This window comes from Chelonoidis abingdonii, chromosome 2, assembly GCF_003597395.2.
Source record: "Chelonoidis abingdonii isolate Lonesome George chromosome 2, CheloAbing_2.0, whole genome shotgun sequence".
Lineage (NCBI taxonomy): Eukaryota > Metazoa > Chordata > Testudines > Testudinidae > Chelonoidis > Chelonoidis abingdonii.
This window is the reverse complement of record NC_133770.1, coordinates 182,996,791-183,009,437: the sequence shown is the minus strand read 5'-3', so window position 1 is coordinate 183,009,437 and position 12,647 is coordinate 182,996,791. Positions and strand designations below refer to the sequence as shown.

Sequence of the window (12,647 nt, the reverse complement as noted above, 5' to 3'; positions counted from 1 at the left end):
CCTTTGTTTTTTAAATGGCCCCAAACTGCTGAAATTTTAGTTAAACCTGAACTCTGAATTTCCTAATACTGAAGGTTTAGTCAGTGGCTGGTGTCCCTTCTGATGGCTGGGCATGGCATAGCAGCCCCTTCTATATCACCCTCAGTCACCTGCTACTTAGGCCTGTTCTGTTTGGTGACTCCGACCCCTGACCAGGAAGCTTACAGCCTCACCCCTTCTGGAGTAACAAAAACCCTAAATGAAAACATGAAGTCTTTGGGCGGGATTCACAAAGCATTGCAATGCTGAGTATCACAGTGCCTAACTTTTAGGTGCCTAGAAAAAAAAAACAACCCACCCAAAACAACCCACCACCACAGGAACACCACCAGGATCCACAAAGCCAAGTTAGGCACCCAGGCTCCCAATACAATGAATATGGGGAGAGAGGTGCTTTACAATGTGATCAAGCCAGCGTGCTAGGTGGGGAGCTACCTAAGCTAGCCACTGGGAGATGCCAATGACAGACGTGTGTACTAAGCCTCATCCTTCATACAGAGACAGATACCTAAGTTCAGGTTAGAAGGAAGCACCTGTCTCTGCTTAGCAGTCCACAAATGGGAACCTGGAGTCAGGAAGTTTAGGCCCAAAAGTTATTTCTTGTAGCAAGGAGCTAGGTGCCTGCCTCATTCCACACAAAACAGCCAGAGGAGGAGCTCCCGGCCAGCTAGGGAAGAGAAAGAGCCTGACTTCTTCGCAGTGCCTGTCAGGCCAGGTCAGGAGACAGGGCTATGGGGTGACAGTGTGGGGTGCTGTGTGGGGCAGTCAGACAGGGGCTCATAAGTGCTTCTGGGGGAGGACAGACAGGGACATGGTCCAGATGGGAGTGGAGGCACAGCAGGGAGGGAGGTGCACGGCCACATGGTTGTAGAACTGATAAATGAAATTGTTTTTAATTGTTCACTTTATTAATGTAACTTCTGTTCACCATTCACTACACTTGCCTGCATTGTAACTTCTGTTCACTGTTTGCCATATTGTAATTCAAACCCCATTTTAAAACGCTCACTCCATTTTGTAAAAGCTTCCTCCAACCTTCATTTTTTGCAAACCCTGCTGTAATCTTATTAGTTAGTTTAGATGTGTGAATGAGGCATGTATGGATGATAAAATCAACCTCCAGCCCCAGCCTGTCCTGATGAGGTGAAGTTCAACTACCAACGGCTGAAGACCTAGACAACAGTGAAACAAAGTAAAAAGCATCCACCCTAAAAAGAAAAGGACAAAAGAACAACAGAAGGAAGATCAAAGCCAGGTTCAAGGCTGAAAGTCACGCCTGCAATTGACGGGTGATCAATCCAAACCCAGAGGCAGCGTGACACAGCAAGAACTATAGACTTTGAATCCAAACTAAAAGCCTGTAAAAAAGAAGGGTGAGATAAGAGACTTTGGGTAACATTCTGCTGCCAACATGGAGCCAGCCACCTGCTGATTAATTTAACAACAGCAGAATGAAGCAACTCCCATGAACTAACATAGGGAAAAATCCCTATAAAGCTGGACTCTGAAGACTGAGGACTTTGAGTCTATGGTTCTGCTGCCAGCCTCCAGGAGCATCAGGTGCACCTGACCCGGACTCGGCTCCACTCTTGTGTACAGGGTACCTGGCCAGTATTCTGTCACAAGCAACTTTAGGCTGGTAACTATAATATCTATCCAGAACTTGTATGAATGATTGTGTGAATGGATATATAGGAATAAGTAGCTAAACAACGTTGTTTGCTGTTATCTTTTATTTTATTATGGTATTTACAATAAATGTGACAAATGTCTTGTCCCCTTTAATAAGATCCTGCTAGTTTTTTATTGGTATAACATGGTGATGGAGGAGGGGGTGCAGAGCTACGTAGGGACAGATGATGGCTGAGTGGGAGTACAGAGATACATGGGGACAGGGGGAAGCAGAACAAGGACATATGGGAGTGGCTTAGGCACATAGGGATGGAGGGGAGTGAGTGTTTGAGTGGGAGTGGAGGGACACATGTGGACAGGGGGTGCAGGAACCCATGAGGACAGGGGGCAGATGTGTCAGACTGAATGGGAGAGGCAATGGTCAGCCAAGGTCTGCATGGGGGAAATTCCTGAACAATCCCTCCCCGGACCCTCCCCAAACCTGTTCCATACTTTTCCAGCCCAAACCCAAAAACCCTCCAAGTTCACACCCAGGCCCCTTCCCAGCAATTTACTTCCCTCTCCTGCAGCTCCTCTGTTACCCCTGACTCCCCCAAGCCTTTGCACTGCTTTTGAGGGGTGCAGGAAATACGGTTCTGTATTGTAGTTTAAATGAATTATTACTCAGAGTTCTGTACTAATATGTCTAGTAAGGAATCTATTTGTAAACAAAAAAAAAAAAATCCTGAATCTTTTTGTTGTCTATATTATTGCAGACATACTTGCCAACAGGTATTTTGAAATAAATGCTCCAAAATAACTGAAACTGGTGTGATTACATTATTTTATTTTGACAAATAAAATATTCAGCATTTTGTAGAATTTTAAAATATTGTGCGCAGAATTTTGATTTTTTTTGTGCAGAATTCCCCCAGGAATATGAGGTAGAGATGCCCCCCTTGTAAATTTCAGCCCAGTGGTTAGATTACTCACCTGGGACATGGGAGACCCAGGTTAAATCCCACCTCCTTTGCTTGATGGGTACAAAGGGAGAAAAGCCCTGTTCAACTCCTCTCAGGAGAGGGCTCTAACCACTGAGCTGTGGGATATTCTGATGTGGGCCTTGCTCAGTCTCTCCTGTTGAAGAGGTTCCACTGCAGATAAAAGCAATTGGAGAAGGGGAACTAGACCCAGGCTAGGTCCTGCAGAAGTTTTGTGAATCACAGAGGAGCTAAAACTAGGAGTTGGGGTATGTCTACACTGCAATAAAAGACCCACAGCATGGCCACAGCTGGCCTGGATCAAGTAACTTGGACTCGCAAGGTTCAGGCTGCAGGACTATACAACTGCAGTGTAGACATTTGGGCTCAGGCTGGAGTCCGGACCCTAAGACCCCATTCAGTTTTATAGCCCTGAAGCCCAAACCTCATGAGCCCCAGTCAGCTGATCTGGTCTCTAAAATTCAATGCAGTAGGTTTTTTTTTATCACAGTGCAGACATACCATTAGACTCTGCAGCCTTAGCACTTTTGTGGACCTGAGCCTTAGTGACTATTTACCAGATCTTTGACCGCCAAGCTGGGCTCCACAGTCCTTGCCCCTTTAGTCCCAAAGCTTCCATTACCCATCCTGCAGGGGTGGGGTCTGAAGAAACCTAAGATGGCCCTCTCCTCTGTATGCCACACCAGGGACCTTGTGATAAGTAGCTAGCAGCCGTTTCTTAGAATCTCTCACAGGTTTCCTGGGCTGCTTCCTATCTTTACCTGTTTGCAGCATCTGCTATGGAACTGTACTCTCCAGTCCTCTCTCTCTCTGGAATTTCATATGCCCATACAGCTTCTCCCCATTTGTTGCTGAGAAGCTTTCTCAGCATAGCTCCTAATCTCTCAGGCAGACCCCTGGTTTTCCTGCCCTCCTCTCCCACCATGGTCAGAACATAAGATTTTCTTTCTCATTCCTGCCTTATTGGCCTTGCAGCCCTTACTTTATAGGAACCACCCAGGGTAGTTCTCCTCAGCTGAGTCTACTTCTTAATTGCCTGTCTCCCATCCAGGTGTCAGAGAATGAGCTAATATGGCTCTCCGCTCCCCTTAAAATTGTGGCATTTGCAGACATCATCACACTTAGGTTTCCAACATTTGTATTTTTTCCTTTTATCGCTCTTGTTTCGGAAACGTAATATGCTCTCAAACCAGTGATATGTGCCTGCAACCTTAATGTTACCTTGATGAAGTTTTATTTTGGTGGGCCTCAGACAATCCTGCTGTTACTGAAATCCCTGGAGCTTTGTCATTGGCTTTAGTATGAGGTGAAGCAGAATCTAGAGAGGTGAAACACATGAAGTGAACTGAAGAGAAGAATCTGTTTGTTTGTCAGTGTGAAAGGCTTGCTAGTAAGGATTCCAGTCTTGGTTCCTCTCACCTCAAATATGACCACTGGTTTTATGCAAAAAGTTCCATATGCAATTTAACCTCCTTGTTTGTGGTTGAGTAGCCAATTAGCCTGAAGTTCAGAAATGTTTTGTGATGTTAAAAATGTGTCATAAATGGAAAAACTAATGTAAGCAGAAAGGCAGTTTAAATAAAGATAAAAATGTAAACAGTGCCTGTTTTATTGTGTGATTAGTAATTCCATGTGTTTAGTGTCTTCTGTAGAGAATGGATTTGGAGGGGAAGGGAGAGTTTTCATAGTTTTAAGCCATGTAAAATTCATAAAAATATTTCAGAGTAAACAAATCTAAAATAATTTGCATCTTTTCCACTGAGGAAGTGCTTAAGTAGTTCTGCTCTCAGACAGAGCTGTTCTACTCTGTGCATTGTAGTCCGGTGTAATGAGACTAAAAGTTAAAGTGGAATGAATTATTACACTACCTCTTCCTCCTCTGCTAACTCCTACTCCCATTTTTGGTAACTTCATTTTTCCCACTGATGACCTGCCAGACCTTGTTGCCTCCCACTTTCCTTTCTTGATTCACCTCTTTTGACCTACCTCTGGATTAACTCTCGCACTCACTGACAGGGTCAGTCCTTGGACCTTGTCTTCACTAATCCCTCTCAGATTTCTTACTGAATTTCATATCTCCTTATCTCCTTGAATATCACTCACTCTCCCCTTTTCAAGAGTGACACAGCAGCCATTCGAGAGCTCAGACAGGCCTAAATTTTGACTGAAATGTCTAAACAATGAGATTGCTAGGCAGGTTCTGGCATGGTGGCTGAACCACGTAAAAGAAGGGCAGTGCAGTTCTTCACCCAGTCCTTGTGAGCGAGATGCAGTTCAAGTCCCTCAAGCAGCCATCGGAAGATTCTACGATCTGCATCCATCTGGCTGGCGGAAACCTAGTACAGTATGATCACTGCAGCTGCAGCAGGGGCATTGAGTCCATAAACTGGGTCACTGGGTTAAAAAAAAAAACAAAAAAAAGAGCAGGTTTTGAGGTTCCAAGGTGAGAGAGGAGAGGCATGTACTTATCTTCCTTCCCCCACACCCAATTACCAGATTGATGGGTCTGCTCTCTTCACTGACACAGAATTTGGGAGGAGGGTCATATGATTAGCTCATTCTTTTTTCTCCAGCTTTCACTCAGTCTGGGATGAAACTACTCCCCCAAGCAGGGCCGGCTTCAGGCACCAACGAGCAGCAAGCTGGTGCTTGGGCGGCCCATGGAAGGGAGAGGCACATCCGGGTCTTCGGCAGCAATTCAGCAGCGGGCTGCTCAGTCCTCTTGGAGGGAAGGACTGGATGCCGAATTACCACGGAAGAACTAAGCGGCGCGGTAGAGCAGCCACTGAAGTGTGGCCAATCGTGGCTTTTTAAACATATATATATATACACACACATATATATTTATTTATTTCTCTTTCCCTCTTGAGGTGGCAAAAAGGCTGGAGCCGGCCCTGCCGCAAGTGAGACAGTATAGCAGGAGGTGGAGTGGACTGTCGGGCTCCACCCTGGGGTTGGGTTTTGGCAGTCTCACAAGATAAACATTTCTAATGCTGCTGCACTTGAAGTGTTTTAGGAGCTGTCAAGGTTTCTTTCCCCACTCTGAACTTTAGGGTACAGATGTGGGGACCTACATGGACACTTCTAAGCCTAATTACTAGCTTAGCTCTGGTACATTGCCACCTCCCAGAATTCCAGTGTCTGGGGCACTCTCTGTTCCCCCAAAACTTCGTCCCCTCCCTGGGTTGCCTTGAGGGACTTCACCAATTCCCTGGTGAACACAGATCTAATCCCCTTGGATCTTAACACAAAGGGAAATTAACTATCCCCCCTCCTTTCCCCCCCATCAATCCCTGGTGAGTCCAGATCCAATCCCCTTGGATCTTAAAACAAGGAAAAATCAATCAGGTTCTTAAAAAGAAACCTTTTAATTAAAGAAAGAAAAGGTAAAAAGTATCTCTGTAAAATCAGGATGGAAAATGATTACAGGGTAATCGGATTCCTATAGACCAGAGGGACCCCCACTAGCCTTAGGTTCAAAGTTACAGCAACAGAGGTAAAATCCTTCCAGCAAAAAGAAACATTTACAAGTTGAGAAAACAAACATAAGACTAACACGCCTTGCCTGGCTAATTACTTACAAGTTTGAAACATGACAGACTGATTCAGAAAGATTTGGAGAGCCTGGATGGACGTCTGGTCCCTCTTAGTCCCAAGAGCGAACAACAAGACAAAGAGCACAAACAAAGACTTCCCTCCACCAAGATTTGAAAGTATGTTGTCCCCCTATTGGTCCTTTGGTCAGGTGTCAGCCTGGTTTACTGAGCTTCTTAACCCTTTACAGGTAAAAGAGACATTAACCCTTAACTATCTGTTTATGACAGGAGCCAAGTCCCATTTGGAATAGTGACTCAGGCATTTAGGTGCCCAAGTCTAATTGAACGTCAACATGACTTAATCTCCTGAGTCACTTTTGGATCTTAGGATCTTAGGTCTGGTCTATAATACAGATATATATCGGTATAACTATGTCGCTTTGGGATGTAAAAAATCCACCTCCCTGAGTGACATAGTTATACCAACCTAACACCCCTGGGTAGACAGCACTATGTTGGTGGGAGAGCTTCTCACATTCACACAGCTGCCACCTCTCGGGGGGCGGGGGAGCAGAGAAGGGTTGGATTAACTATGCCAGCAAGAGAACTCTCTCCTGTTGGCTTAGACCATCTTCATTAAAGCACGAAAGTGGCGCCAATGGAGCGTTTTAAGTGTGTCGCTGGGATTTTAAGTTGCTTAAGTGTATGTACACAGTGAATGGCAGCCTGCAAGCAAGTCCACCGACTTGGGCTCATGGGGGCTCACACTATGGTGCCAAAAATACCTGTGTTGATGTTGTAGCTCAGGCTGGAACTTGGGCTTTAAAGCCCCCCCTCACTTCCTCCGCCCCATCCCTACACTTCAGGGCCCAAGCCACAATGTCTACACAGCTATTTTCAGGGCTGCAGCTGTTGACCATCAGAGGAGTGAAGTTCTGGAACAGCCTTCCAACGGGAACAGTGGGGGCAAAAGACACATCTGGCTTCAAGACTAAGCTTGATAAGTTTATGGAAGGGATGGTCTGATGGGATAGCCTAATTTTGGCAATTAATTGATCTTTGACTATTAGCAGTAAATATACCCAATGGCCTGTGATGGGATGTTAGATGTGGTGGGATCTGAGTTACTATAGAGAATTCCTTCCTGGGTGCTGGCTGGTGAGTCTTGCCCACATGCTCAGGGTTTAACTGATCACCATATTTGGAGTTGGGAAGGAATTTTCCTCCAGGGCAGATTGGCAGAGGCCCTGGCAGTTTTTCGCCTTCCTCTTCAGCATGGGGCATGGGTCACTTGCTGGAGGATTCTCTGCACCTTGAAATCTTTAAACCACGATTTGAGGACTTCCATAGCTCAGACATAGGTTAGGGATTTGACACAGGAATCGGTGGGTGAGATTCTGTGGCCTATGCAGGAGGTCAGACTAGACGATCATAATGGTCCCTTCTTAAAGTCTATGATTCTATGACCTGGGCTCTAAGGCTCACTGCTACAGGCTGCCGCTCGCTGTGTAGACATACCCTTCAGTGCTTTTGAAAATTGTACCCATAACTTCTGCGTGGTTGCCCTTGCAACCCTTCAGGATCCAAGCAGGACTTCATACCTTGATACCCTCTGCTGGGACACATAGCTCTAAGTATCTCCTCTTCATAGAGCAGGTTTGGGTCTGAAATTGGCCCCTTTAAGCCACAGATAAAACTTTTCATAGGGGTAGGGCTGTTCTAAGTCCAGAAATAAGAGGGGCAGGAAGTCTTCTTAGCAACTTAGTCTTCCAAATAAATAAAAGTAAAAGAGTTAAATTATTACACTGTGTAACTCCATTGACTTAAAAACAAGTAAAGATACACATGGAATTTTCATTTCTTATCTTCTTATTCAAGAAACCTTTAACCTGAACATATTGAAAGGCCCTGCCAAAAACAGTTAATCACCCTGGGAGGAAATGTAATTTAAGCTGTCACCATCTCAGTGAGTAAAAGCGGAAGGAAAAACGTTTGTGGTTTTTCTAAAAAAAGGGTTTAAAAGTTACCCTTCCAACAGACTTCCTGGTCTCCAAAGAGAGTGTTATAATTAATTAATGTACAAGACTCTCTCATCATGCTACATTAACCTTACCGAGGATTTAAGACTAGGAACAGGAGAAGCAAAGCTGCAAAAGCGAAAGTGAAGGGAAGATGATACATTAAAAAGCATATTCCTGCCCAAGGTGAGTATTCCTCTGTTTACACTGCCTGCTATTGTTGCAAATGCCTCAGAAATGTCCTCTCCTCTATTTACTTTGGGCTTGATCCTGCAAGGTGCTGAGCAATCTGGCTTCAATCCAGCACAGCAATTAAGTATGTGCTTAACTTTAATGAGTGATCCCACTGATCTGCTTAAATTCTGTGTTTGTTCACAGACAGATTCCTCAGCACCTTGCAGCTCCAAGCACTTTAACTGCAACAGTGTCTCCCTCCTTGCAGTCTGCCATTGCAGCTTAGCTCTTCTAGTGTCTTTTAGGGTTCACTCATATCTGCTATATATTGATGGGAAATGTTAGATTGCAAGCTCTTTTCAGGGGAAGGCGTTCTTATTTTTATTGACGTGCACACTACTGAGCAGATGATCAACACTTAAATACAATATTTGTATTGTATTTGTCAGGCAAAGAGTTTCTCCTTGTGTTGTTACAGTTCAATATATTATACTTATCTAAAATGATAGGCTAGGCTAGGCTAGGCTACCAGAAAAAATTGGTAGCCTAAAAGTGGTGCTCTTTAACCCTACCTTTAACCAAAGGGCAAATAAAAGAGTACAAGAAGTCCCAGGGATGCTATAAAGCAGGGATTGAAGGCCAAGGTGGTGATTCTTAGTGCACTTTTCCCCATATTTCTGTTTCAAAGGTCATTTTGATTGTTCTTTCTGACTTTAACCAGCTGTCTTTGTATTCATTTGCTTGAATTTTAATCAGGGAAGTATTCATTTGTTTTATTATATGTGATTCTAAATGACATGGGTGTGTGTAATGACTGGTCAACCATACTGCTCCTTGCTGGTCCCTGGTGTTGGGCTAAGTGTGTTGTAGTCCCCTCTGTACTTCAAGTATGGAAGGTATTTGATTTGTTCTAAAAAGCTTGAACAGAAGCAAAAAGCATCTCTGAATAATCTTTGAAGAAAGATTAGTGGTACTTGCCACCTCTTTATATCTCCTGCCACAAATGTTAACTTGAATACAGTTTGGTTCCAGACAGAGAAAGTATCATGAATATTAGAGCAAATATTAGCTGATAACATGTGCCAGAATATAGCCTCACTGAAAGCTCTTTGAAAGTCACCATTCAGCAATCCTACAGAACAATGATTTAGGTGGCCAAATAGCAAATTATGACCAGGGAGCATTTTAAGTGATAGTTAGTCCACAGGTTAAAATGATTTTGACTAAATATTTGTGGAATAATTAACTAACAAATTCATTGAAAAGTTAAGTCATGTAGTGGATTATTTGTGAATAGAAAAAGGGGATACATTCCTCAGCAAACTTGTTCACTGTGAATAGTTCACCCAGCTATATGTGTACAGGATGTACAAAGATAAATCCAGGCAGACAAAGAAATGCAAGAGAATGCTTGTTTACTGAAGGCTTGCTAACGTCAGTGACGTAGGAATTGTTAATTCAGTGAGGTTGCCTGGAGTGTGGAGGGAGGGCAGAAAGTGCCTCACACTCTTAACTGTTATCCAGTTCTGCCAGTCTGCCAAATCAAGCTGTTGAATGCAAAGCAGCATATGGCCCGAAAAATCTCTAGCAAAGCACATGAGCAAGTAATCATAACAAGGCAAAGTGTAATGAAGCAATGTTTATTGTGTTTATCTAAAATCACTGCTCAGCTTGACAGCTTTATGATTCACAACTTGTTTCCGTGAAGGTCCAAGAGCAGGGATGGCCAACCTGAGCCTGAGAAGGAGCCAGAATTTACCAATGTACTTTGCCAAGGAGCCACAGTAATATGTCAGCAGCCCCCCCATCAGTCCCCCAACCCCGCTCCCAGTGCTTCCCACCCACTGGCAGCCCCGCTGATCAGTGCTTCCCCCTCCTTCCCCCGCACCTTCCGATCAGCTGTTTTGTGGCATGTAGGAGGCTCTGGGGTGTGGGGGAGGAGTGAGGGCATGGTAGGCTGAGGGGATGGGGCAGGAAGGGGTGGAGTGGGGGCATGGCTGGTGGCAGAGCCAGGGGTTGAGCAGTGAGCACCCCCGGCACATTTGGAAAGTTGGTGCCTGTAGCTCCGGCCCCAGAATTGGTGCCTACACAAGGAGCCGCATATTAACTTTTGAAGAGCCGCATGTGGCTCTGGAGCCACAGGTTGGCCACCGCTGTCCAAGAGGGATGGTAGTCACTACAGCTTGACTGAATGCATGTAAACAGCAAAAGGCAGATCCTCAGCTAGTAAAAGTCAACACAGCTCCACTGAAGTAAATGGAGCTGGCCTGAGTTATACCCATGAAAGATCAGGCTCCCAAGATAAGACAGCAGACAATACAGGAGAAATACAGAAATTTCCACCACATGCATCCGACAAAGTGGGTATTCACCCACAAAAGCTCATGCTCCAATATGTCTGTTAGTCTATAAGGTGCCACAGGACTCTTTGCTGCTAATACAGGAGTAGTAACAGTTTCAGTCCTGTTTACAGCAATAAGGCTTCCTTTAAAATAAATTGTATTGATTCAAGGGGCACTTCTAACAAGTATTCAAAATATTAAAGCATCGTAGAAACAGTAAACAAGGCATACCAGAAGAAGAAATAGCATGACAGTATCACAATGAGGCTAAGCATCTGGAATAAAAACACTAACCCAGGAACCTATCCTTTCAACAGAGCCCGTTGCCAACTCTGTCCACATATTTATTCAAGAGATACCATCATAGGACCTAATCAAATCAGCCACACTATCAGAGGCTCGTTCACCTGCACATCTACCAATGTGATATATGCCATCATGTGCCAGCAGTGCCCCTCTGCCATGAACATTGGCTAAACCAGACAGTCCCTACATAAAAGAATAAATGGACACAAATCAGATGTCAAGAATTATAACATTCAAAAACCAGTTGGAGAACACTTCAATCTCCCTGGTCACTCGATTACGGACCTAAAAGTCGCAATATTACAACAAAAAAACTTCAAAAACAGACTCCAATGAGAAACTGCTGAAATGGAATTAATTTGCCAGTTGGACACCATTAAATTAGGTTCGAATAAAGACTGGGAGTGGATGGGTCATTACACAAAGTAAAACTATTTCCCCATGCTTATCTTTCCCTCCCCCACCCCTATTCTGTTCCTTATATCTCTTTGTCAATTGCTGGAAATTGGCCATTTTCATTACCACTACAAACAGTTATTTTTCTCTCCAGTTGTCAACAGCTCACTTTAACTGATCACTCTCCTTATAGTGTGTATGGTAACACCCATTGTTTCATGTTCCCTGTGTATATATATATCTTCCTTCTGTATTTTCCACTACGTGCATCCGATGAAGTGAGCTGTAGCCCACGAAAGCTTATGCTACAATAAATTTGTTAGTGTTTAAGATGCCACAAGTACTCCTGTTCTTTTTCCTGATATTTGGAACATGACATTTTTTGTTTGCTTCTCAGGAAAAACATTTCTTAAAACCAGATAATGTTGATGTTTGCTTTAACGGACCAGGGCCCCACATCCTCAAAGGCACTTAGGCTCCTAACTTATTTCAGTAGACGTTAGGAGCACAAATACCTTATGAGGGTCTGGGCCCCGTAGCCTTAGTCTGGCTATTTGGGGCTGCCACTCCCAAAACCTGCATCTCATAAGCAATTTTGGTTACAGTTACAGTTCTTTGAAATGACTAGACTGTCAAGCAAAAGGTCTATCTGCTGCCTGGACTCAGTATAAATTAATATAATGAGAATATGCTGGTCTCAAGCTCTAAATATGGCTACACAGGGCAGTAAGACAGTGACACTGCCTTCACTCAAAGACATAAGACCAATCATATTAAAGGTCACACCTAGTTGCCTAGTCCACAAAGAAACACAAACTTGCAGCGGTTATTATAGAATATGTGCAGTTACTGCAGTAGCATCCTAGATGCATCAAAAAATACAGGGCCAGTCGCTGCCAATGTAAAAAGGCACAGCTCTAATGATTGCCAGGGACTTTCATCCATTTATGCCATCAGATAATCTGGCCCATAATAATCTACAGAGGGTAATAGTCACTCCCTGCCCACTCACCATAAACCTACTGCAGAGGGAAATAAGTAGTGTGCACTCACTGATCACTGTGCAGTTAGATCCACGGGCTTGGCAGTCCGTGCAAGACTGTGAAAGAGATTTTTACTCCCACCTGATCCCTTTTGTGGGTGCATAGAGCCCAGGTTACAGTCTAGCAGCCCATGGTGGCATCTCCTACTCCTCATAAGCTGATATGACAGAAAGCCCTGTTT

At 44.2% G+C, this 12,647-nt stretch overlaps 1 protein-coding gene and 1 long non-coding RNA gene across 2 annotated transcripts in view; one reads left to right on the top strand and one right to left on the bottom strand.

Moving 5' to 3' along the window:
- The window catches only part of LOC116832509 (uncharacterized), a 174,117-nt gene that overhangs the window by 69,600 nt on the left and 91,870 nt on the right, over positions 1 to 12,647 (bottom strand). The gene's annotated exons all lie outside the window — the stretch shown is intronic.
- NEDD9 (neural precursor cell expressed, developmentally down-regulated 9) overlaps positions 8,245 to 12,647 on the top strand; it is a 152,550-nt gene continuing 148,147 nt past the window's right edge. Inside the window, exon 1 of the mRNA XM_075062844.1 lies at positions 8,245 to 8,391. The gene's annotated coding sequence lies outside the window, so the exon portion shown is untranslated. The remainder of the gene's footprint in view (positions 8,392 to 12,647) is intronic.